The sequence below is a fragment of the Falco naumanni genome, chromosome 1 (genome assembly GCF_017639655.2).
Source record: "Falco naumanni isolate bFalNau1 chromosome 1, bFalNau1.pat, whole genome shotgun sequence".
In the NCBI taxonomy this organism is placed as follows: domain Eukaryota; kingdom Metazoa; phylum Chordata; class Aves; order Falconiformes; family Falconidae; genus Falco; species Falco naumanni.
In genome coordinates this window covers 5,158,987-5,185,449 of record NC_054054.1, presented here as the reverse complement: position 1 = coordinate 5,185,449, position 26,463 = coordinate 5,158,987, and the positions used below count along the sequence as shown (strand labels likewise).

Below are 26,463 nucleotides of genomic sequence, written 5' to 3'. Positions count from 1 at the left end.
TTCCTTTCTTCTAAGAAAATTCTCTTTATTAAGCTGAAGAGTGCTAGTCTCTTGCTCTGTGAGCCACATGAAGTCTGTAATTACTCTATGAAAGGTGGGCCAGTGTCCTCAAAAGACCAGACAGTCGACTGATGCTTAGTATTCCGTGTCAGCAAAGTGGGAGATGTGACTGTAAATCTGTCAGGAAATGTAAGCCAGGTTTTCAGTAGTTGGTTTTTCGGTTTTTTAATTTTTTGTTTGGGTTTTTCTTGGTGGCAGATGTTTTGATGACCATCAATACAGTGTTTTTCTAAAAAATATAATGTGGTGGGGTAACACCATCATCCATGTTTTTTTTATGAAGAGTGGAAGAAAAACCTGAGAACATCTTACAGACATTTGTGCCTCAGACGCAAAGTTGATAAAACACAAGTTTGTACGTGATGGCTGTCACCAAAGTGTTTTTTCATCAAGGCAAGATGTCACTTGCTTGGTCTAGTAGGAGAGTTTTGGGTAACTGGGAACTTTACTGTTAAAAGACATATAGAGGGTTAAGAATTTGGGTATATGTGAAATGGGCATTTTAAAGATTGTCACTTTGGATTTGGACTCAGAAATCCTTTTAAGCAGCTAGTTCAACAAACCTAGTAATTTGAGTTGGTAAGTCACAATGAGCATTGCAGGCTTGTTCACATGTCCGAGGTTTAGGCCTTCAGGGAAAACCTACTCCCTAATGTGCCCCAACACCCTCCCAAAAAACCCTCACAATCTCACACAGTAGCTGAACACATTCTAGCAGAAAATGAGTCTGAAAGACAAATAACCTTGTACAAAGTTCTTCAAACAATGGACTAGTGATGTGTATCAAGACTGAGATAAACAATAAGGTTCTGTTCTCCATTTCCTGACAAGGCCTTTTCATATTTATTTCCTCATACATTTTTAACTGTTTACTCTTGGAACAGAGGAAGTTAGTTTTACTAGCAAAATAGTGCTTTTAGCAGGTATATCATTCTTTTGGTCCAATTTCATAGTGATAGGTGCAGTGACTGTAGTCAATTTTTGCATCATTAGGAGAGCAGTTAGGTGGTTTTCTGTCAGTTCTATGAAATAGGTGTAAGTATTGGAATTTGTTACAGTAGGTGACCAGGAGGCTGTAAATATTTAGATAATATGCTTTCATAGTTGGGGTTTTTTTAAATGCATGTGATTTCACTTCAGGCTTGAGCGTCTCCTTACGTTTTAATGTATTTATTTGGTACTCAGTTAAAGGTATTGTAATTTTTAAAGTATTCCATGTTATAAAATGCTGTTATGAAACATTAACTATTATAAATATTTAAATGACTGACAAAACATTGGTTTTGAATCCTTAGCTATCAAACTAAGTCTGCAGCAATGAAATCCAATCCAGTTTTGCCAAAGGTAATTGGCAGAAATTCTGGTACTGGCTGTCTTTGCAGCTTCTATTTAGAAAACAGGTTAATTTTCCAATATCGATTTGGGTTTAGTATATTAGATCTCAGAGAAGTATAAAGAAGATAACAAATTCATAGGTGCTGATGCTATATTAAAGACTTCTACATCTTCAGAAACATCTAACCATAAAGACAGCCAGTGGCGCTTTGTACCTTTCCTAAAATTTATCAGATATATCAAGATTCCTGAAAAGCAAATTTTAAGTTGTATGTTAAACTCGGCTTACTGTGATGGCAGAGCTGGAGCTGCTTATTTACAAGATGTCTTTCACAAAAATCTGTCTAGGGGTTTCTGTCTTACATAATTATTTTTTGCTGTCACCAGACAAAATTTTATTATAACGGGGGAGGGGGCGGGGGAGCAGACTTAACAAATCCCAGTGTAAAATACGAGAACTGAATATAGCTAAAGACAAATGGTGTCTTTTAAAGCGAATGCAGATCTGCTGTTCTACAGAACAGCAGCAGAGGCAACTCTTTATCAAACATCTACCAGCTGGTGTTAATGAAGTGAGAGTGTGATTCTTCATACTTGATGTCTTGATCCATATCTTTCAGATGTGTGAGTTTTCAGTGAAAGACTTCTGTAACAAATTCAGAAGGCTTCTTGGATATCCTGCTGGATCAGAGATTGCTTGCTAACTCTTGGCTGGCTCTTGAGTGCTTTCAGAGGAACACAAGCCAAACCCCCCTACGCCCCCAATTCCAAGCTTCTTTTTAGTCTTCCTCCCAGTTGCCAAGTTTTCTAATGAGTTATATAGGGATGAACCACTTTTATACCAAGCCTGGAGAGAAGAGTTTAATAACTTTATTATTACCTAATAGTGTTAGTGAGGTGGGCCATCCTCCATTAATTGTTTGAAGGAAATGATGGAAAAAAAATTCCTTAGCCAGGACAGAGCACTCTGCTTTTTAATATGGAGACTTATTTTGGGATATACTGGAGAACAGAATTGCTTATGCGGAAACAAATGTGCTAACAGCAATTAAAAAATAGATTCCATTGTATGAATGTCGACAAATTTTACTCTCTTCTGAAAATTTTGTTGATGAAAGTACTCTAACCAAAGCTTCATTATGGGAATTATGAAGCCACAAATCACTGACAAATCCTGTGTGTGGCACTTCTGTACTATTCATGCAGGTTACAGTTCATTGTCGCTGAGGGATGTAGATAGTTTCTTTGGTCAAGACATTTCAAGAAGTTGGATTCTATTGCCATGTCTGCTGGGACAGACAGAGATGTAAGAGCAAGACTGCTTTGTAGCCACTCTGGGAGACTTCTGAAGTATTCTAACATAATAACCATGGGTAGTTTATTGAGATAACCTATATTCTTTAGGGCTAGAAAAAATTCCGAGATGTAGCTGCCACAGTAACTTGGCTGCCTATGTACGCTTTCTTGCAATATTGAATCAGATGTTCTGAAAGCTTGAGTCAATTTATTTTTCAATAGATGATCCACCTTTTTTCATGTATAGCTTTAATGAAACTGTAGTAGAAACTGAAATTCAGGATTTGTTGTTTATGTGGATTTTTTAATGTTGAGTTTTTTCAGGAGTTCTTTTTTGTATGATGGTCTAGAAAATTTCCAAAGTACTTTTTGATGCATATCAAGGTAAAGACGACTGCATGTGTCTTCGTAGTCATTGTTGTATATGCTGCTGTTCTACTACGACAGTTGTTAAGCTGCTGACACTACATGAGGCTGAAGCATGCATGATGGCATAGGGCATCAAGATGTGTTTAGGAGTAACCTGGCTAGAGTGTCAAGTGTGTTTGATGGTAGGGGTGAGAGGGCAAGATCTCTTAATACAGAAGAAAGTTGTCTGCAGTGCTTTCCTGCATGAATTACCTACCTGTTAATCCTCAGTCAAGTCTTGATTATTGTACTTCATAGAAATTTCTTGTGACTTTTGATCAGTATATAGATCTGCTCTAGTGAGACTTTAAGAACCTTTTATGGTTAATGAGGCCTGAAATCCTAAGTAGCAGAAAGGAGCTGACATAATTATTTTATTATTTTCTAAAGAAGTTTATATAAATGAAACTCTGGTGGGAAAATTATACCAGGTTTCCTATGCTAACACATATTGATCCTAATATATTAAGTGGGAGAAAAAGTATAAACTGACCATCAGTAAATAACTTCCTAGTAGCTTTGTGGTAACTGTAAATATCTTGTGTCAGATATGCATGAAATAGAGCAGAAGTGTTCTAAGTGAGGTGTTGAATATTTTTATCGAAGAAATTAACCTCAAACCAGTTCTCAAGAAACAGAGATACAGGTTTAGATACATGTTCTGATCTACTTGTGAGCAATGTCACCCTTTCATTCCTGAGCATGTTCATGCTGAGCCTAGGTGAAGGCCAGTTACAACTCATCTGATGATGCCAAACCTAAAATACTAACTTGTAGCTGAACTCTAGAAATTAAACTGATGTCACCAGAGATTAATCTTTTCTCATCTATTTTCATCCTTTGGCTTTATAGCTAAATGGCATATGATGTGTTTGTCTGAAGATGAGCATCCCTGGCAGTATGTTCATTTAACATGTGTTCATGCATTTTTCATTTATTTTACATTAGTTAGGATCAACCACAACTAATGGTTTATATGATTGATGTGTAACTACGTATTCCATCCTGTCCGGGAGGAAAATGGCCACACTTCTTCATAGCTTCATTGCTTTTCAGCAGTGGAAGGTACTGAAAGCAGACCTGAGACATTGAAAAAAGGTTCATTCTTATATGTAAGATCCTTCAGGATCATATGTGTCTAAGACTTGCAAGACTAGCTGAAGTTCAGGACAAAGCATGTGGTTGACAGCAATCTACAGAAGGACAGGAGGGAAGCTTTTTTTCCCTGTAATCTGGGACAGAATCATTTCAGAGATGAACATGATCAGTTGTATGGATGAACTCTCTTAAGGGACTTAAGCAATTGCACAGCACGTGCATTTTGCTTGCATTCTTTAATGTTAAATGCGTTTAATGCTGTCTGTCATAGTACAGTTAAACATGGTTATTTGGAAAAAATAATAAAAAAAAGAAAAAACCTTATGTGTACCCCTTATTTCTTCCTGGGGTAGGTAATATGCAATTCATGTAGATACACTATCATATTACTAGAAGATATTACACTGCTGTTAAAAGATCTGAATAGAAACATGTATAGAATAATACGAAGGAAAAATCATCTGGTTTGTACAGTGTTATGTACACACCTTGAAATTTACACAGGGAGACTTCTCCAAAAGAGAACTTTTCTTCAGCCATTCCATGTGAAGCTTCAGTGACTGAACTGTGTTTGAAAGGTTAGGTCTAGAAAAGTTGAGATTTCCTTTGTATGAATCGGTGCTGTGGAGCAGGTGTGCGGCTCTTCTGTCTGTCAGTGTCTTGAACAATTTTCTGTATCTCTCATCTATCAAGATTCTTTCCTCTGGTTTATCACAACTCTGTCCTGTCGTGTCTGGTCATGAAGCTTTTGTAGGAACTTGGTGCAAGTCTCCATTAGCAATGTGAACTGTACACTTCTTGGTCAGGTTTGAATTGCTTAATACCTACCATAGATTAAGTTGCACTGCAGCGTGCCACTAAGGAAATTAAATGCTTTATTTCAGTGTCGCTGATAGCCACAAAATGGGATATATGATTATCATCAGCCTCTGAAAAGCATAAGGTGATAATCTTGGTGGTAGTGACATATTTGTTTACTAATAAACATACAGATGTATTTTCTTCAAGACCTGCATCGTATATATGATATTTATGGCATTTAATGTTTCCTTTAGATAAAGATAATCCAATTTATATCCAGTAGTTAACACACATCTTGGTGTATACCGAAACAGTGCTATTTTCATGTTTAGCAAATACTATAATTACTAATAGGTAGAGCGTTATTTACACAAAAACAGTGCAGTATGAAGAAACAAGGTACCAAAATGGGTTAAGTGCTGACGGTAAATCAGCTAATGGTAAATCTGCCTTCTGAGAAAATGCTTCAGAAAAATGCTGCATTGCAAAGCATTGTGTGTTGTATTACTACAGCAGTAAAGTGATACTACTAATAATTATTTTTACACATTCTTCTGTTTTCATATTTGCATAGTATTAGTATTTGGTATACAGATGTATATTGATTTAGCTTGTAACGGTTGGATGACAGCGTTACGGATAAGAAAGTAATGCAGCATATGACACTAGTGGTCTGGTGCATACTGGTCTTGTATTTATTGATGAACTGTACTGTGTGATCTACCTGACTGTTACAGCTCTCAAGTTGGCTATAATTTACACATTGTCTGAAATTCAAGCTACTGGAGTTCTTACATTTCTTTGTTCATGGATCTCAAGTTAAATATAAACTGAGCCTTTTAACTTCTGTGAACTAGTTTTGTGGTAAGGCAGTAGTCCTAAACTAGCCATTTGGAATGAAGCAGCAATAATGATTAATATAATTGGTTGGTTTAATTGGGTTGGTGTTTAGATTTTGTGGAGTTGTGTTTTTTGCTATAGCTGCTTTTAACTACAGCAACAGTAAAAACAGTTGGGATCAAATGGAAAAGGATGCTTTTGAGCTAATCCAGAAAGAATCTGTGGTATGTTTTTGCACATGGCAGCTTTTTCATTATTGTTATAAGTGTATTATAGCTAATGGGTTTTATGAGTCTTCAGGAACAGATAGGCTTTTTGTTTGTTTTTAAACAATGAGCATTGCTTTACTTTAATAAATACCCTGTGTGCCTGGCATCCTGTTTCATATGTCAGTGTCACTTCCAAATAGTAACTCTTCACAAATAAATCAGCAATTAAGGTGACCCGTGGCATTCTAAAATGCTTTCAAAGGAGTGTGCTTAATTAGTCTTGATTGGAAGTTTAACAGATAATGAAACATTTTGTAATTTTACCACACCAGTCTATTTTAGTTTTTGAGTAGAGAGTAACTTCAATCTCATAACTTTACCTTGAACAAAAGTAACAAGCTTTTCAGTGCAGGTGCCTAATAGTGTGGGCATGTATGAAAAGTTGTTCTGGTGAAGCGAAGTAAGTTGTGTCTGTCAGAATTGCTGAGACGTACATAGAGGGGTATCTTGGAAGTTTCTTCCTGTACCAGAAGGAGCTGCAACAAGTTAAATAACAATGGTGGTTTTCCACTGACTTAAGTTTTGTTGTATTGTCTAAAACTTGAAAGTAATTAGCTTTTATGTATTCATCAAGATGCTACTGGGTCTTTTCCTATAGCCATTAATTTGTATTGATACTTTGTTTTCCAGTAGTTTTTACACCATGGGAGGGTAAGCTGGCTGGTTAGGGATGTGGCACAGGAGGGCAGGCAGGTCTTTATGGTGACACTGAATGGCCCTGGCAGAAAAAACAGAGTGCTAGCAGCTTTAGATCACTAAACTTCCAAAATAGCACTAGTGCTGGAACTGGAAACTTAAGATGCAAACTAGAAACAAACTATTGGCTTCAGTCTTGTTAAACTGATTTGTCCTGTGCTCAGATGTGAATACCAGCCAGATATGATGAACTTAAATACAAATAGAAACACTTCCATCTCAGATGAATGTTCGTGTAAAGAAGGTAAATCATCTTCAGAAATGACCAAACTCAAAACGTGTTTTTCACAATAAAAAATATCCATGATGGCTCGTTTCCTGAACTGCAAGTAATACTCTTCAACATCCCAGATCTCCTTTTTACAGTATTTTCATTCATTATTCACAGTGGTTGTTCCCTGCTCTTTCTGTTTCTTTAAATAAAAATTTGGACAATGAACAAAGGTTTTTTTGCTATGGATTTCCTGAATTTTTATATATATATATATATATGATTATTTTTTTTTAAGCTTGGGTTAGCAGGCTGGTTATTCTGTCTTGCATTTTCATTTTGACTGTAGGCAATCCCATTGCTGCCGAAAATAGCTCAAACGTTCTTAGAACAAAAACTTCAGCCAGCAGCTCAGATTCTTTTTCTTTTTCTTTTGCAGAGTCTTGCATGTGAGTTAAATTCATTTCTTTAGAGAAACCTTCATAAAGGGCTAAATAAACAAGATCTACGTATACAGAGATTTCTTACTTCTCTGCATTTGAGACACAGCTAACCTCGTCTGGTAAGTCATATTTTTCTCAAGATTTTGTCTTTCTCCCTGCCCTCATGACTTGCATTCTTGAGTGTCTAATTAGTGGTCAGGGAAAACCAGCTTCTGTTTGCTAGTAGTTCTGCTGCATGCTCTGTATGAAATATGGAGACTAATCTGTGAAGGAGTCACTACGCTGCTTTTACAAATCTCAGAATAGTACCTGTGATTCTGCATGGTACTTTGATATAAGTAGGGTTTTAATAGTTTACAGAGTAGTTTCTTCTCAGTTTGCTGTAATGAAGTCATTAAATGTTTTAAAACAAAACTGCTGATTGTTCTGTCTTTAAATTATTTACTTGTTTGAATGTTCAGTGTTTAATGAATTAACTTTAGAATTTGTATTATAAAGTACATGCTGTGTCAAGTCAGAGTTCAAAAACAAACTTTCCCAGCAATTCATTCATGTCTCATTTTTTGCAGGTTTCATTTTGTGTAGTTAAAATAGGTTGATGCTGTTGATGCAATGGTATATTTTTCTTGGTGATGTGCCTGTTTCATGGGACAGTAAGCATGCTTGTCAGTAGTCTTTAATTTGATAATATAAATCTGTAACGGTTCTATTAAAGATACTTGTGGCTTACAGAGTTTATTCAGGGTTTGGTTGTACTGCTTGAAACAAATACGTTTTTCTTTGATTATGAAATGTTAACTGAGTACAAGGCAAACGAGAAAGTTTTGTCCTCTCCTTTCTATTTTTAATCTTTACTGTGATTAAAACGAAGAAAATCTCAGAAGAGCAAAAGATTTTTTTGCTCATTGCTGTGGCTTTTCTAAGCAATTGGCTAGCATTAAATGGCAGCCTGTATACCTCGTCTGTCTCATTACATGCACTGTGGTGCTTTGGCTTACCGCAGTTACTGTGTACTTACGTACTGCATGCCCTTACTTTGTGCAGTTCATTTTGCTGGCTTTGATGTAGCCTAACGTTAGGGTTTTTTTCAAAAATATATTGAAAACCCATGTCATATTTAAAAGTAGTTGTATATTTAATGTAAAACAGTAGTTACGCGTTATGTTTTTATAGGGAAAAAAAATAGATCAGTGCTTTTCCATAAAAGCTGTTTGGGGGCTTTCCAATTCATTTAAGTTTTAGTAAGAGGCTTTCCAGAGAGGCTTTCCAGCTTAGTTTTGGATACAAAGAGAAAAACTGAAGCTTCTGTATACATTTTATATAGCATATCTTCTTATTAAAAATACAAAATTTTGTGTAAAAAAAAAAAAAAAAAATATCTGGAATTTTCTTTGATAGTCTTTCAGAAAAACCTAAGTCTGGTTCAGTTGTAATGCAGTAATGTTTTATCCAGATATTTGAGAATCATGGATCTAGTTCTGTATGTTTTTCCTTACAGTAGCAGGTATTGATAGTGTAATGTAGGTACCTATTTGAACCCATAGGAATTTCAGCACCAAGCATACTTTGTTTCAAATGAGGCAGTTGGTATTCTTTTTCTCCTCTCTCATTTTTAATAAAGTACATTCCTCTTCATTTGAGATCTTCCCTGTTCCTGTCTTACTTGTCACATGTAAAGCTACTTTCCTGATCCTGCAGATCAGTCACCCTGTTGATGGGCTTCCTATGTTCTTTTGACCACCCTTGTCTTACATTGATGGTTTTCATATAAAAAGAATTTGTCACCTGAGACTCACTTCAGAAGAAGCTGAAGCTTCTGAAGGAACTTGAGACACTTGAGAAGCCATACTGTAATTACTGTTTGACCAATGTAGAAATCTGTGATCCCTTAACATGTCCAGAAGAGATAGCTGGAGGAGAAATGACAGAAAATTAGGTTGCATAATAGACAAAATATTTACCAAGTATTTTCATTTGAAAGTGGAGCTTGAATTGTGTAAAGTAAGGGCCAATGATGGTTATTAACAGTCATTTTCTTTTTTTAATTCATGTAACTTTGAAGTTACTGTAGTAAGACCAAGTTTTTGCTTGGCACTTAATTTTTGACTTAGTAATGGACCTGACTTACAGGAACTTGTATCTGGTGTGCTAACACAACCTGAACTTTAGTTGAGTAAACTTGGCACTAAATTCAACTAAAGGGAGGAAATCTCAAGAGAGCAGTGGAATTTCTTTCGTTGAATAAGTATACCTCTGCATTCATGGGGAACAAACGGTAACATTTTGTGCAGGTTTCTGCTTTTGACAGTGTGTCTTTGTTCGCTTCCCAAAGGTGGTGTCAAATACATTGAAAAAATCAACAACTTTATTTGGATTTTTAATTTTACTTAATGATATGGTCCCAAGGAACCCATTAAGTCTGGAATGACCTAACACCGTTGTTTGTCATTCTTTGTGTGTGAAGAATAAAGGCTCACTTGGAACAATTTAGGTTACATAAACATGCGCTTGCCTTATTGTCTTTGTGAGCTTAGAGGGGTGGGAAGCAAGTGTATCTGTCAGCATTTGTTGACGGAATTATTTGATTAGAGCATCACAGAAAATGTTTCCTTCTTGCCAGTATAAGTGTTTTCCAAGCAGTGTATGATATTACTGAACTGTTACTTTGAGAAACAATATAGTGAATTACTTGGATTTCTTGTCAAAACCTTCATGCTGATAAAGATCTTCAATTAATACGCTGTTTAGTCACAGTGTGTCAATGTTGCTTCCACTGTGTGGTCTAAGTTCAATTCACTTATTGATGGCAACAGGGTTTTATGGTATCTGTTCTGTATGGAATTCTGATCCACAAGCACAATTCCAAGGTGACAGGATTCTAGCAGCACATTATACTAATTTGTTGAAACTGCATAGGTTTAATATGCGACAATGGTAGAGAAGAAAAGGTGTTTTGAGAACTGGGGAGCAAGACATGGTGATAGAGGAAATTAAACTGAAAGGCCATCACACAGGCACCTCTCCCTTGTGTTAGCCTCAGATTGAAGCTATACCAAATTGGAGGTGTTGAGAGCTTGTGTATTCTTATGAGTTGTCTGCACTGGGCTTACCTGGCCACATGCTATTCTCAGATAGCTCTGGAAAAAGTTTGTGATGTGATTCTGTATGTAACTACCTGCTTTAGAGGGGTGCAGATTTTACAGCATCCTGGTTAGCTCCTCTCTGCAGTAACAAAAGGTAGCAATGTGTCTTTATTGATTTCGGGGTGTAGGCTGTACTTGCCCTTTCGATTGATCCAAATGAACTAGGGAACTGGCAGGGCTCCCAGTTTCTTGCAGTAGCCTCTACTCATCATCATTAACCTGGGGTTTGGGGGAGGCTGGTAAAAATTAATCACTTGGTCAAGCATAGCAATAAACATCTTCAGTCAGGATTAATAATTGTAACTGTAATGTCCAAGCTTTTAGTTGCTTAACCTTTCAAAAAAAAAAAAAACAACCCTGTCCTGAGATAAACATTTTTCAGATTCTGCAACCTCAAAAGTAATAATTTTTCATCTTTAAAAAAAATACAAAAGTTGACAGTCAAAAGCAGATTTTTTTGCATATGAAACATACAGTAGTAGTTTAGTTTTCACTTCTGCCTCAAGCTTTGAGTTTCATTTGACTTTTGTGTTTGAATTTGAAAAATACTGATTTTGTAATAAACTTGCATGTTACGTAGTGGATAATTTTCTTGTTTAGCCACTTGTGTGCTTGTACTTTGAAGAGAAAACTGTGCTTATGTGCTGTCTCTTCTGAAGTAAGCGCTTAACTGTATTTTTAATAGTATGATTTAATCTGTTTTCAAGATGGCTCGCATAACCTGCTTATGTTTGTATGTAAGACTGCATTTGTCTCTGTACGTTAGGATCTTAAGAATTAGTGTTTCGTTAGTGGCTTGTGTCCCTAAATTTTTAATGCTGTTTAGAAGGCTGTGTTGTGCTTTACTACTGGAGGCATCTTGGGCACTTAGGCTGCTTCCACACTTGAGACTGCTAAAACCACAGAAAGGTTTTTTTTTTTATTCCCTATAAATAAATCATTTAGTTTAAATGCATTTAAAAAGAAGCCAACCTGGTGCAATGGAGACCCTTAACACACATGTATCCCTGGTCTGTGCAAAACCAACAGGTGACAAATGTGATAGCAGCTCTTATCTTTTTGAAGCTAAAAGTGTAAGCAGCAAGTTCCTGTGTGCGAGAAGCCTCTGAACTTTGGAAGTGCTCCATGAGGCACCTGTGTAGGATTCTCTCACTTAGGTGATTCCTCTCAATAGATCTCAGTGAACTAAAAGGTGAGGTGTATCTGGATGCAGCAGAACTGTATGTGTGACCCTGAATTTCTTTCAGGTGTCTGGATCTTCTGGAAAGCGGTGGATTTCTTCTCCAAAGTCAAAGGAAGTAAAGTGAGAACACCAGAGACAAAGAGTAGATATCTAATAAGATAATAGTATCTTCTTTACTTCCTGGGAGGGAAGGGAGCAGAGGAGGTGAGAACTGGAAGATAAGCTTTGTGGCTCGTGAGAAGGGACAGTTAATTTGGAACACCATTTGCTCAGTCTTGATAACTCTTAGTCTTGCAGTTACAGTTGAGGTCTTTTCAGTAGAAGGAATTTTTCCAATAGTTTTCATAGCCTTCAATATACAGAATTAGTTGAATCTTCCACATGATGGTTAGCCAAATAAAGGCAGTTGGAACTTGCTATCGGAGGTCTCTTGGATCTCCAAATGGTGTAAAATAACTTTTTTTTTTTTTCCTCCCCCCCCCCCCCCCCCCCACTTCTGCTCTGGGTCCTGCACGAAGCTTTCTAGTGCTGAACAGGGAAGCTCATAGCTGAATTTTTTTTATTTTTTGGATTTTACAGCTCAGGTCAAAAATAACAGTTTAAAAGTGAGAATAGAAGAGAATAAAACTTGCATAAGACTTTGTTAAAAATGAGGATATGAGATGTGTGTTAAACAAAAAACCCTAGTTGCTATGGCTTAAAGTACGTTCTGATGTACTGAAAGACTCTGCTTTTGTCTGTAACAGAAACAGTGATTAAAATTTACCTTAGAGTTCTGGTAGCAGAATTAAGCTAATATTGAAAGCTTTTGAAAAATATTCTGTGAAGTATTTCCCAACTGTATCTGCAGGCAGGTTCCTAGAAACCTACCTGCAATGTAAGAACGGAATGTTTAAAGCTAGATCACCACTTCATACAGGAGATATCCTGGAGTAGCTTAAAGTAATTCCCATGAAGCATTTTACAGTAGTGGCTTTGCATGAAATGAAAGATGCCTTATTAAAATTGAGCAGATGTACATTTTAATCTACTGTTTGAACTGGAATTCAGTTTTGTCTTAAGGGTGATGCTTCTGAAAAGCACCATCATAAACTAACAGTTTAAAAAAAAGAAAGCTTGCAGTTTGCAGGCTCGAAAAATGTAACTAGGCAAACATGTCTGAATTCCTAAAGAGCGTATGGGTGTACTGCAGATGGGCCATACTGAATTACTTCAAACTCCCGAACTTGACATTCTGTGAGTTGTGTATATGCTAGTGTCAAATGTTACTGTATGTTGGCCTCCCTACCCCGATCTGTTTTGACCTCCTGTATTTAAATAGAATAAATATAAATCCACTGACTTGGAAATAATTGTGTGGTTTCTTGCTTTGTAGCAACTGACTGCATGGTGGTTTTGTAGCAAAACACTAAAGTGACGGGTGGCAGGTCAGCATGGTGTTGATCTGTCTTCCTGTGATCTTGGAGGTCTCATCCAAATGACTTACAATGCCTAGATTTCTGTAGTGAGGTGTGCCAAATACTTGCTTGTAAAACCAAATGATTGATTGGTCAAGAAACATTTGTGGCTGTCTGGCTATATATTAAAAATAATAAGGAATTGGTGGATCAGCTGAAATGAACCAAGAGCTGACTTCTAAACAGAATTTGAACAAAACCTGTCAACTTACATCCGATTGAAAATACTGTTGTTACATGATATTGGTAGAGAGCATGCTTTTGTTTAGTTTTCAGATCTTTGTATTCTTTGGGCCCAGGTAGAATGAAAAGCAGTAGTGTCAAAATAAAACTAAATTTTGAACTCTGTTCCCCTCTTAGCATTCTTAGGATCTGCTTGACCAAAACATTTATTTAGAGTTGGAGAACGATCTAGTGGAAATCTGGGCTCCTTTGAGTTAAGCCCTTTACAGCAGGGCAGTGAACGCAATACTGCAAGTTTGAAAGACCTTTGAGTCAGCTGATTGAAAGTACTTACTACAAAATGCTTATTCATTGAATTTGGAGTGACTTGGGCAAAAGGTTGTTCTTACACTTAAGGCTTTAAAAGATTCATGTATGTGTCTGGGCCTATTGAACTGTCACTAACAGCTGCTACTATGCAATTGTGCTACCAACACTTGAGTATTCAGTGTTACAAACTCTGGCTACCTACTTGGTCACAAATTACATTGTTTAGTCTGAACTTGGAGGATGACTAAACAGTGATAAAATCAATAGGACACGGGCAAAACCTTTGTTATAAGATAATGACATTAGGTGATAGTGTAGTTCAAGTTATTTTAAATGTTATTCCCTTGTTTTGTGTGAACTTGAAATAGTATCTTCAGGCTTTTGCATAAATTGCTGCATTCAGATTGAGAAAAAAGTTTAGACTGAGAAATTCTAGATTTGTTTTTCTTTTGAGGTTTCAGGATTATTTTTGTTTCTGCAAAGATGCGCTTCCCTTGATCACATGTTCCTTGCCAAATAGAAATGAGGCAGGTCTTAAAATACTTCTTTCTGCAAAGAGAACATCTTTCCCATCTGTTATACAACTGGAATGAACCACTTCATTTCTAAAAACCTTGGTAAGAAACACCGGCACAGTAGGCACTGAATGAGACTTTGTGTTTTGTTGGACTGATGGAGTTCTTAGACTCAGTTTTTGTTAATTTCCCTCCCCCTTTCAGTTTCATGCTTGGTGCTCTGATGAATTACATGAGAGTTGTTATATCCAAGTGCTTTATCATGCACAGTAGTGGTAGGCGGTGTTCTACAGCTAACAAAAGAGGAAATCTCAACAGAATTAAAAATGTAACATCCTGCATAAAGTCTGTGTTCTTCATCTATTAATTGTTTTTTCTGACAAGAAAGTTTCTGTGTGTAAACCTTCCAGTTTATTTTTCCTTTAACAATAGTATCTTAAGCAGACCTATTTGATGTCTAGTTCTTTCTCTGTTGTTATCACTGTGTAATTTTGCAATTGTTGTGAATAACTTTCATGTTCTGTTGCATGAGTTACTGTAACATTAATACTTGTAAATTCTTTTCTGAAAACTAGCAGTTTCTTTCTCAAGTGAGGAAAATAAAATGATTGCATGGATTAACTTTTCAATAAATTGTATAATGTGCGATCATAATATTTCCTAAATGCTATTCTAAGTCAATGGAAATGCATTGATTCTGGCATAGTTATTCAAATTACACAGAAATTTTTGTATCACTTCTATGAAACCGGTAGAAAATATTCCTGGATATTTGTAGTAATACACAATTAAGGAAAAGTTCATCCTATCTGTCACTGCTGTAGAGGTGATGAACAAAGAATACTGATGTACTCTTTATTTGGACAGTACTAAGTGCAATGAAGCAGTGGTGGTAGCCCTGGCACTGAGAGCTACTAGAGCTGATAATCAACACCAAGACAGCAGTGTTACCATGCAAATCACTGTTTTGCTATTGGCAAGTGGACAAATAAAGAAAACAAGGTGAGGTTTCAGTGTAAGACCATTCAGTTTAGACCATGGTAGCTGGCTTGGCCCTTCAGATATGTCCCAGTTCCTGTTAAGCGCAGTTCTGTCAAACCTTAGTTTTTCAGTTAGATCTTTGACAGCTTTTTCTGTTTGTGCTGTTATCAGTTATGTGTCAGTGCCTTTCACACTGACAGTGATAAAAGTCACTGATTATTTTCTATGTAATGTTTGCATGTACTGCATGGTAAATAGAATTGTTCTCTTTCATACAGAAGCAAGGAATGACAAATCCTGTTACTCTGAATGACATACCAAGGGAATTACTAACCATTGATTGTTGCCTTTTAATTAATAAATGTTTTGACTGTAAACAATGTCTGGAGATGCAATCAGGCCAAAAAATAGATAATAGCATATATAGGTCTAGGTTGCTAGTTTCAGTCTAATACAGGCAAGTAATGATCACACACAATTTACAATAGTGTAGCAGTTAGGCCTTACGTGAAGTCAGTTAAATGCTTTAGTCGATTTGACACAGGGACTTCTCTGCTGGCAAAGCAGTGTTTCCTAAGGTGGGACCTCATGGTGGTCTGTGGCCTCTTCTGAGTCTGGAATAAGCAAGGAATAAAAACTGTTACTGTCCTTATAGGGTCAGCTCAAGGTATGTTTATCAAGTGAAGCTAGGATGTTTTTGTTTTTACTATTCATTATTCATCCCAAATATATTATGGGAAATAAATAGAGCAAAATAGAGCAATTAATTTTTTTCTAGGCAATGGATGAGGCATAATTACATTTCAAAATCCAAGTGCGTGTTTACAAGACACATGTTGGACTAACTGGGAATTGTGTAAAGTTTCGTGCTGGATTTGCACATGATTGGAAGAGGTATAGGTACAGTCAGAGTATGGAGAATTGATCTGGTGTGTTGCATTCCAAAATCTGCAATATAAAGACCTCCTTTTGAACCCTGTGTCTTTGGATATTTTGTAAATAGCCTTATTTTTGACCATAATGACCGGCATGAGAATTACCCAATTTCTAAATTAGGATGTAGATTTAGCTATGAATATGGATTTACAGGAAGGGAAAGAGACAACAAGCTGTAACAACAACAACAACAAAATCTGTTTCTCCATAAAAATGGGCTTATCTTGAGACTTCAATTCAGGCTGCTCATTAATTATCTTATTAGAATAATTGTGCCTTGTCAGCTGCAGTACATACAAAACTGACAGATACTGGGGTATTTTTTTTTTTCTTGCTTTCTAATAGACTTCAGAACTTGATGACCTTTGCTGAAAATAACTTGACTAGCTGCAGCCATAACAAGACAGAACTATTTGAGAACATGTGGTGAAGGCTCAGCTGTTTGGATGGTGTTTATCATTCCATGGATGTCATAGCTAGACAAATAGAGGAAGCAGAAAAATCAGTCATGAGAGTGAAATATAAAACTAAAAAAATCTTCCCTAGATCATTAATTTTTTTTCTAGCTACTGGTGTGTTTGAGGAGTATTTCCACTATTAAAATATTGTTACTCAAAATGCTTGCTGCATTTTCTCATCTATAATGCAGGTGCATATTGCAATAGTGATACTTTGTGTTCATGCTGAGGGCCATGAGAGGTCAAACTAGGTCTTCAGCACTGCCTTCATCGTTTTCTCTCAGCATTGCCATTATCAGTCAATGATCAGTGACAGTTTCAGTCTTTGGGTTACAAGTACAGTACTTGCCAAGAAAACAAGCAAAGGTCTATGGTGGACAAATAATTGGCTTTTAGCAGTTCAGCTGCCAGTGAGAACATGTTAAGCATTCTTTTGATCATTTGAAGGGTTTCCTTCACTTTCATGTTCGCTGTGTTTGCCTACTAAGATTCTAGTGGAAAACAGTTTTCTTGTAACCAAGCAAAAAATACTGTTCTAATAAAGAATTTTACCAGAGATGTTACTGCTAGCTGTTTTATTTAAATGTGGTAGAATGCTGCAGAACTAGGTGGGTAGGTGAGAAGGGGCTGGGTCACAAATTTTTCATTTGGCGGTGGTATACCTAGCTAGGAATTCATTTCTACCAGTGTTGGATTATCACAGAAGGGTGGTAGGAAGGGCAATATACTTAAGCTGTTGTAGGTCAAGTTGTCTAAATATTATCTCTCTTCATTAGCCAATTCAAGCGTTAGAGCTGACAATGATACTGTTTATTAGCAGATAATTATTTAGAAGCTGCGTCTGCTGGTTTTGTTTATCTGATATATGAATTTCCTTGTGTTTGTGAAGGAAAATGCACAAGTGTAACATATGCTTTTTGCTTAAACATGCTAAAAATTGCATGTACTGGTTATCAGAATAAAGGTGTGTGTTAGTTTTGTCTGGGACAGAGTTAATTTTCTTCATAGTAGCTAATATGAAGCTACATTTTGGATTTGTGCTGAAAACAGTGTTGAAAATTCCTATGAACTAATGGGACATGGTTTAGTGGTGGGCTTGGCATGGCTAGGTTAATGACTGGACTTAATGATCTTAATGGTCTTTATCAACCTAAACAATTCCATGATTCTGTGATAATACAGGGATGTTTTTATTGTTGCTGATCAGCACTTACCCAGAGCTGAGGCCTTTTCTGCCTCTCACCCCCCCACCAGGGAGGAGGGCTAGGGGTGCACAGGAAGCTTGGGGGGGGACTCAGCTGGGACAGCTGGCCCCAACTGACCAGAGGGATAGCCCACACCATATGGCACCATGCTCAGCAGATAAACTTTGGGGGAAGGAGAAGGAATGGAGGGATGTTCACAGTGACGGTGTTTGTTTCCCAAGTCACCACTATGTGTGACGGAGCCTTGCTTCCCTAGAGATGGCTGAGCACCTGCCTGCCCATGGGACGTGATGAGTGAATTCCTTGGTTTGCTTTGCTTGTGTGCGTGGCTTTTGCTTTACCTATTAAACTGTCTGTGTCTCAACCCATGAGTTTTCTCACTTCCACTCTTCTGATTTTCTCCTCCACTGCACCAAGGAGGAGTGAGTGGCTGCGTGGGGCTGTTCCCAGCTGGGGTTAAGCCATGACAAGGTAGATTCAGACTCTTTTGAAATACACATATTTGTAACAAGAGGGCCTTATAAGAACTGTTAAGTCTATTAAAAATTTAGTTAGTCTTGAGAAAAACTGCCCTGTGTTTGAGTGCAGTTTGGCAGACTTGATTGATACTGATGAGGTTATGAAGTAGGATGAATGTTGATCAAGACTGTAAGAAGCTTTAGCTGCTGTTGTGGCAAAGGATGTTTCTGTATCTTAGACCATTTGAGTTTTGGGGCTAAATCATCTTTAATTTGTCACAAAGCTTTATTTCTGTAATGGAAGCCTGCCCTAGAAGATACTAGATTACGCCGTCATGGTACCGTCAACTATTCTGCTTGTTAATTGCCAGGATGTACTCTCATTGCCTGAAAGGGTGGGGAACTTGTTTAGTTTCATTATGACCTTTGGTACAGTCACTTGTTTTTCTGTGCTGATGTTTCAAGCCTGTCAGCTTGAAAGCTTCAGAGTGGCTTTCCAGAGCTGTGCCTTGGAGAATGCCGGGACCGTACAAGCTGCTCTGCAGAGGTCAGGAAAGGGCAGCTCCAGCAGCTGCTGTGGTGTTGCAGCCGCTGCTGCGCCTCAGGATACAAGTGTATCCTCAAAGATAACCTTGGAGCAGTCCCCATCGCAAGTCCTAAAAAGCTTTCAGTAGGTGTAAAGTGTAAAGTTTGTCGTGTGTGGGAAAAGCCTGATTGAAGGAAAGGAAGGCAACGGGAACTTGTTTCAGGCTTCTTAATGGTGCAGATATTACAGTGATTGTCAAATGGACGTTTACCTTTATATGTGAATACAAACCTTTGAACGTGTACCGAAGAGATTCTTATTATATTGATGCAGTGTTTCGTGTTTGTTTTGTTTTTGTTTTTGTGTTTTTTTAATCCACACCCCCCACCCCCATGACTGCATCACACAGGGCCAGCTTTTATCTTGATTGAATTTACTTTTCTGCAAATAAGTGGGTTTTGACCTCATGGTGGACATGGTATCTCCTCTCCTGAAGGAATTTGTCAGATTCAGGCATACTTGGTTGAATTAGAGGCACAGTTGCAAAGTAGACTGTATCAGTTAAAGTTTTCAGTTGCTTCATTTTTGCAGGTGCAGTATTCCAGTTTTCTGCTATGTTTGTGTGTTGTGCTGTGGGTACCCTGATACTCAATCTAGAAAAAATGGCCCTGTATTTAGTCAATATTTATTTTTCAACAGTATTCCCTGTCTCATTGACATATACTTAATACTGAAAACTGAAACAGTCTTTGTGGGGAATTTGTTCTGTTTTGACCAGGCAATATACTTGAACTCATTTCTTACTGCTAATTCTGCAACTTATTTTCAGGTCACCTTTTAAATTGGACCTGATCTGGTAACTTGTTAGGTTTCTTGTTCCCATATTTTATAGATTAAGAATAGCTTTAATGCAGCAATGATGCATCTTCAGTCAATACCAATGCTGATGACAGTTTTTAGAACTGTTAGTGTTTTAGGCATCACACTGCCCTTTTCATACCGAGCATGGTGTTTGTAATAAATGAATGGACTGTTCTTTAGAAGTGCCAGTGGATTTTTCTTCTGAGTATGGCTGAGTAATGTAGTTTGTCCCCATTCCAAATGTCAGAATTTAAATACCTTAATTGATCTTTGTGCCCATTTCCCAGTCTCTTCCTCTTGCTGTTACAGAGCAGTAGGAATATTGTTGAAGTCAGTGTCTAGGGTGGCGTAAAGGTTGCATAGCTAAGAACAGAATTTGTCACCTTTATTACTGTTTGTTTGAAGTGGCAAGCTACAGAGCATTATATTAGAAAAAAATGATTAGAATATTCTGGCAGGAGATGGTGGTATTTGGAATATTAAGGAAAACTTACCTTTCAGAATTATTCAGTGTTACATCACTGTGTAAAGCAGCTTGTGTGGCTAATCAGTTGTCATTCCTAGGCTTCCTTAGCTTGCCAGCTTTTTGGAATGATGAAGTCCTCCTCACCTAGACAGAAATACTAGGTTGGCAGTTGATACCAAGGTCTCAGAAAAGCTCATCTGACTAGTTGCTTGTTTTCAGTGGTGTAATTAAGCACATCAGACTAGAGATGTAGTAAACTGTTTAAGCAAATGTAGTAAACCGTTAAAACAAATCTTTTGAAAATAATGTAACTGCGTATGAAGTCTGTATGAACTGGAGGTCAACTATCTCTGTGTTTTCACCATCATTTTTAAGACAGTATAATGCTTATAACTGAAAAAGGTGTATGCAAAACCAGCTGTTAGTTTTTGGTCTTAGTTACAGGATTAGTTCTCATTTCTCATTTGGACCAGTGGATAAGCCCAACTCACCCCACAGGAAGTGATCAGTAGATCTAAAACAGTGGAAGCAGAAGTGGCAAGGAAAGGAGATACACTTTTCCAGTGGTAAAGGAAGGATCCTAAACTGAGTTGAACCAACTTCAGAACTGGGTAACTTGTCCTTGGTAGCCTTTGTAGGAACTGAGAAAATGACTTTGTTCACAACCTTCAGACTTAATATATCCTACTAGTTCCAAATCTGTAGTCTTAATCATGTGTATACACCATAGAGTGTTCATTGTAGGAATCCTCAGAGATGTGCAGTTCATAAAAATCTGCTTCCTGAGGAATAAAACATAGTTTCCAATAGCATTTTTTAAATACTTCATACTGTTAACTTTCATAGCAGAAGATAAGGGTGGTATTAGCAGATGGTAACTCTAGCCTACTTGGGCCATTCTTGGTGACTGCTTTAACATGTGAAAGAACAGTGTTAGCAAAGGGCCAGGCAGGTTCTGATGTTTTCCTGTTGTTGCCCTCTGAAGAAAGCTTTGTTCATCTTTTTCCATAGACAGGGATGAAACCTGGAGGAAATAGCTGTCCTCACCATAAGTTAACCTGAGTTACTTCTCTTCGGGCCGCTGCATGGCCCACACAAACCTTTTTTTTTCTCCTTTACTTCAGAAAGAACAGATGAAGACTCATTTGTGTTATATATGACTATGACTGTCATGCCATGTTTGCCTGGGCCCCAGCAACCATGTGAAGTTAAAATACACAATATGAAACCTCCTTGCACATATGCAAAACAGTTTTCTTGTATGTTTTACTATCTGAACATCTTTAGTACTTGGTCATCTTCAATTTGAGAGGCTTTTTCGACACTGTGGGCAGGGTACTGCATGTGGTGCTTCATGGCTGGCACATGGATCTGTAGCCGTAGTGGTGGGACCTGCTTTGTCCCTCCATTTGCACATATCTGGATGATCTGGGGACCCAGGCATTTCATGAAGAGTATTCCCCATGATGTAGAGACACAGTAACTTGGAGGCCAGGCTCTTCACTGTCTTTTAGCTATGGAATCCCTCTCACCTGATCAGAGCCGTTAAGGACTTACAGTTACTCCCAGAATGTGGCGTGGGTTTTTGGTTTGGTTTTGGTTGGGTTTTTTTTGGGGGGGGGCGTATGGTTTGTTTGTTTGTTTTAACAAGCCTGTTACAAGGTTATCTTTTATTTTTCTCTCCTGCTGAAGCTGTATCTGAATCTTTCCCTTTGCGTCAGATTTTTCACTCGTGTTTCAAAAGTAATCATTAATGTTAAGGTTTTATCGGTAAAAGCTGGTTTTACACAGTGTAACTGCTTGTGCAGTACTTCAAATGCAGCTCATTTCAGTGGTACACCGGTTCAGAAGGTGATGAAGAACTCTAGCACATGGATTGGAATAACTGGGAAGGCAGACACCTCTTTAGTAGTTCTTTTGCCAAAATGAAGCCGTTATTTAACTATATCTTTTTTTCCTTTCGCTGGGAGAATTTTTTTCCCAAAGGTCTGTATTTAAGGAAATATACAGTGAGTTGGTTTTATGCAGGGTGCTCTTCAGGTGGGACCTAGTTGGGTGCTGATGACCTCTACTGCTTGACATACAAATAAAATTGCCAACGCAAGTCCTTTCACTGTTTCAGCACAGGCAGCACAAGAGCAGTGCACAGATAAAAGCAGTTTTGAGATACAAGATTACCAAAAACCTATAAAAGCATGCTGGAGTAAGTAGAGAAGTGCCCCAAATAAATCACATCTTCCCACATTGTTGAAATGCCCTGATTTTTCTGCTGTAGTTGTAAGTTGAGAGTGATCAAAGTTACTGTGTTTAATATGAAGTGCCGCCTTTAAACTGCTCAGGTGAACTCTGAGTGAACTAATACAATGGGAGAAAACCTGGTCTAGACAATCATTTTACGTCACCGCATGTTACAAATTAGTAGACATATGGTAAGCAACAGGATATTCGTCACACTACATAACAGATGATTGTCAGCTTTCCCAGTCCCCTGAGCCAGAGACAAGTATCCATTTGTTTCTTCTGTCAAGACAATTCTGTACTACCCCATATACTATGTTAGTTACAAGGCTGCTATTTAGTCATAAATGTGGTTGTTCTTATGCTGCTTCCTTAACAACAAAATTTTAGCTGGCTTTTGTAGTGAATCATAAAATAGGCAAAATCCTCTTCAGCTGTAGAGTTTCTTGATACATAGCTTACTAGTGCCACAGTAGGTTAGCCATTTTCTTAAAACAAAACAAAACAAACAAAAAAAACCACCACACAAAAAAAAAAAACCCAAAACAAAACAAAAAAAACAGCCAAACCCCCCCAAAAAACCTCACCACCACAGCTCCTACCACCCTAAAAAGCAGAATGTGTTAAACAGAGATAGCAGTACATTTCAAATCCCAAATTAAATTTTACTGTATAGCAAAAATGGGAGAACAAACCAATCCAAATTACTGTTTTGATTATTTTGCACTGGAATTTTAAAAATCAGGAGTGTGCCTAGAATATAAAATATCCATAGCTTAGTGTAAGGGATTCCAAAAAGTCCACATAATGGGGTATGTGTCAAATTTTACTACGTTCTAGCATGTTTATTAAACATTAAAGTGACTTAATATATTGACTTCACAAATAACTTCTAGAATAGTGTCAGATACCGAAAGTCAAAACTTTTGAGACTTAGACTGTGCATGCCGAACTTGCTTAGTGGTATCAATCATAGTAGTGTTTTCTGCTGCAGACTTCAATGCTGGTGAGTTTAGAAACTTCAGGTGCAGTAAGTAGAAAATCTGGCATGTTCTGCAGTAGGTGAAAGACTTAACATGAGCAATGACAGAAGAAAATACACACTGAAAATGTATTAAAAACATAAACCATCTGAAAACCAGCAAAACAGAAGCAGTTTGGTGATGCGGATTTTGTTAAGCCTCAGTACAATACTGAAGACAGTGAAGGGAATTCCTCCAGTGTTGTTCCTGCTTGTTTCTTTAAGTTTTGCACAGGATGGTATATTAATACTGATTGGTATCCCATCAGGATCTCGGGTGCATCTAGCAAGAGGGGATAGACTCAGAGTTCACTGTGGAATCGGGCTGTTGGCAGTTGTGGAGAGTTTGGTTTTTGTTGGGTTTTCTTTTTAGTGAAAGCTAGCTTTTAATTTTCAATTTTGAGGAACAATGAAAAAAAATAAATTGCAACTCTATAGTATCTCCACCTACCTTGTGACTATCCTAGAGAAGGCTTGGTTTCTTTCTTACATGTTCCAGCATACAAACACCTACACTTACACTCTTGTCCCAAGAGACAGTCTCAGCCATTCTTTTAAAAAAAAAGTTTCATAAAATTAAATATTTAATTTTTGTTTGATCCTGTGTCTTAAAGGCTAAAAATTAATTACATGCTTCCCTTCCTCTTACTGGTTTTGTAAGTACTAATAGTTACTGTTATTACTTTATTGTAATATCTTATTTCATGTGTCAAGTGCAGTGGATTTACTGATGTTCTGATAGCTTCTACGTTACAAATTCCTTTTTGTTAGAGAATTTATTTTTTTTTATTGTTACCGTTTATTAGCAGAACACCTTCCCATGTGAATTTCAGTGGTTGTGCTTCTATTCTGAGCTCTTGTTTGTACCAGACTTCACAGCTCTGAAAGCTGTACCACGTCTTGGGTGTGTAGTCCTACTATATTTGAGCTGTGCATGCACAAAATAACCACATACGCTGCACACAAGGAGGCAAATCTGTCTGGATTCTCCTGTGCAAGGCAAGCTAGCTTGGCATTTAGCCATGTCCAGCATTCCTGTGAGATTATTAGCAAAACCAGCAATGCAGTCGATTACTGTTAAGAGCAACAGTTTATAAAGGAAAGTGCAATAGGGAGGTAGGTGCTATCATTGTGAAATATTTCTTACTGTCTGTTAGAAAAGTACAAGTGTTCAGGGAGAACCAAGTCCAAGATTTCAAATTCTCTTACAGGAAATCTGGCAGTACTTAACTGATACAGGAACTTGAAACCTATTTTATTAACCTTTCAAAGAAATATAATCTAATTCTTGAAGGGTTTACAGTGATAATATAATAAGGCTTGGGGCAGGTGCACAGTAGGAATTTCAAAAGCATCAAAGCCTGTAACTCAAATCACTGCGATGAGCAGAGATGCTTCTTGAAAAGGAGCTGAGAATCCTGTGAAGTAATGTTTTTAGAATTGTACGCCTGAAATTCAGTATTTAAGCAAGACTCAGGTTGGACTCGCTGAACTTCAGGCTTTTCACTCTTGTGCCAGAATTGGGATTCATAGGTAGTAAACAGCAGCTCAGTCACAAGGAAATACAGTCTGGAATGCGCTTAATCGCTCCTTGGAAGCGCCTGTATGGTTTGCTCAAATAAATAGGAGTTCCTAAGGAAATTAATCAGTTTTAGGTCAATGAATCCAGCTTGCAGTCCGCATTGCTATCTTTCATCATTTTGTGCACAAGTGTCTCATTTGTATTCCATGAAGTCCCACTTCTGTATCTCCTGGTATTAGCTGAGAATTTCAGCTTTGTTTAGTTGTGAAGTATCTACCCAAAGCTTGAAAAGACATTTGAGTTGTCCCCTAATCAGAAGTTAGGTTAGTTTCAGGTACAGAAGGTAAGAGTGTTTCATTTTAATTTCTTCCTAAGTTTTCATTTTGAAGTTTTTAACTGCCTTGGCCTAAATAGCTGATACTGGCAATACTGCTGAAATGTGCTGTTCCTGGAATGCTAGATGCATGCATTAAAATAAATTAGAACTCCAGCAGGTGTCTGATGAAACAATTTACAATGTTTAGCTTAAACTAGTTTTAAGCACCCATTCTTGCCAGTATTACTTTACATAAGTGATTTAGATTCTAATTTTCTTTTATGGGCTCACTTGAGGGAAGAATGTTTGCCTCTGATTCTCTTACTTGGTTGGCTGGAGGAAAATGTGTGACACATACCTTCTTGGAAGGGTACAGGATCGAGTCCCCAGAATAAAAGTTTTCTCAGGCAGCACCAGAAGTCCCAGAAGCATATGATGTTTCTCCCTTGGCATGACACCACTACGGAGTGTGCCCTCAGGGAAACTTTTTATCTAGACAAGTATGCAGTTCCTTTCTGTGCTGAGGCTGCCAATTAGTGCCAATTAAGATGGCACTTCTGTTTTTGGTCACTAGGAAATAAGCTGTATACAGACAAATCCATTCCACAATTTTAAAAATTGTGAATACTTTTAGGTGGGGGGAATGGATTGTAATTGTTCAAAATCAAAGGTTCTCAATCTGAGTAAGAGGTGTAGAATAACAGCAAAGGAACAGCTGTGAAATTAGCTTAATATAGGACAGAATACTTTACCTTTTACACTATATTTTATTTCAGGGTGCCAGAGCAATCCCTGGGAAGTGTTCAAAGCAGTATGTTAACATTTCTTCTGATAAAAGAGAGAGCTTTGGGCCTTGGCATTTCTTTCCCCACTGCCACCTCCGATGGGCAGTGCTGACCACCCTAAACCCTGTGCGCCTGGCTTGGTTGAATGAGCTTTGTAGTCTTAATGTTAGCATTCCTGCTCCTTAGGGAAACAGATTCATTTTAATAAAGCTTTTAATTTTAAAATAAGTTATGTAATGTGCTGGTTTTAAAGAAAAATAAAAAAATTTCTTTATACAATGGTAGAAGTCTTTAGAAAGAAAACCTCCCTGATTAAACAGTTCCTTAATTAAAAAAAAATAACCTGGCCAAACAGGTTAAAGTAACAAGCTATTTCTTCAGCTGTAAATGTGTAATCAAGTATTGACTGTGTTGAGAAATTATTTTGTATATGAATACTTAGA

General features: G+C 37.4%; 1 protein-coding gene across 5 annotated transcripts in view; it reads left to right on the top strand.

Moving 5' to 3' along the window:
* The window catches only part of SORBS2 (sorbin and SH3 domain containing 2), a 248,174-nt gene that overhangs the window by 93,460 nt on the left and 128,251 nt on the right, over positions 1 to 26,463 (top strand). For all 5 annotated transcript variants that reach the window (XM_040609464.1, XM_040609210.1, XM_040609116.1 and 2 more), the window contains exon 2: positions 7,454 to 7,576. The gene's annotated coding sequence lies outside the window, so the exon portion shown is untranslated. The remainder of the gene's footprint in view (positions 1 to 7,453; positions 7,577 to 26,463) is intronic.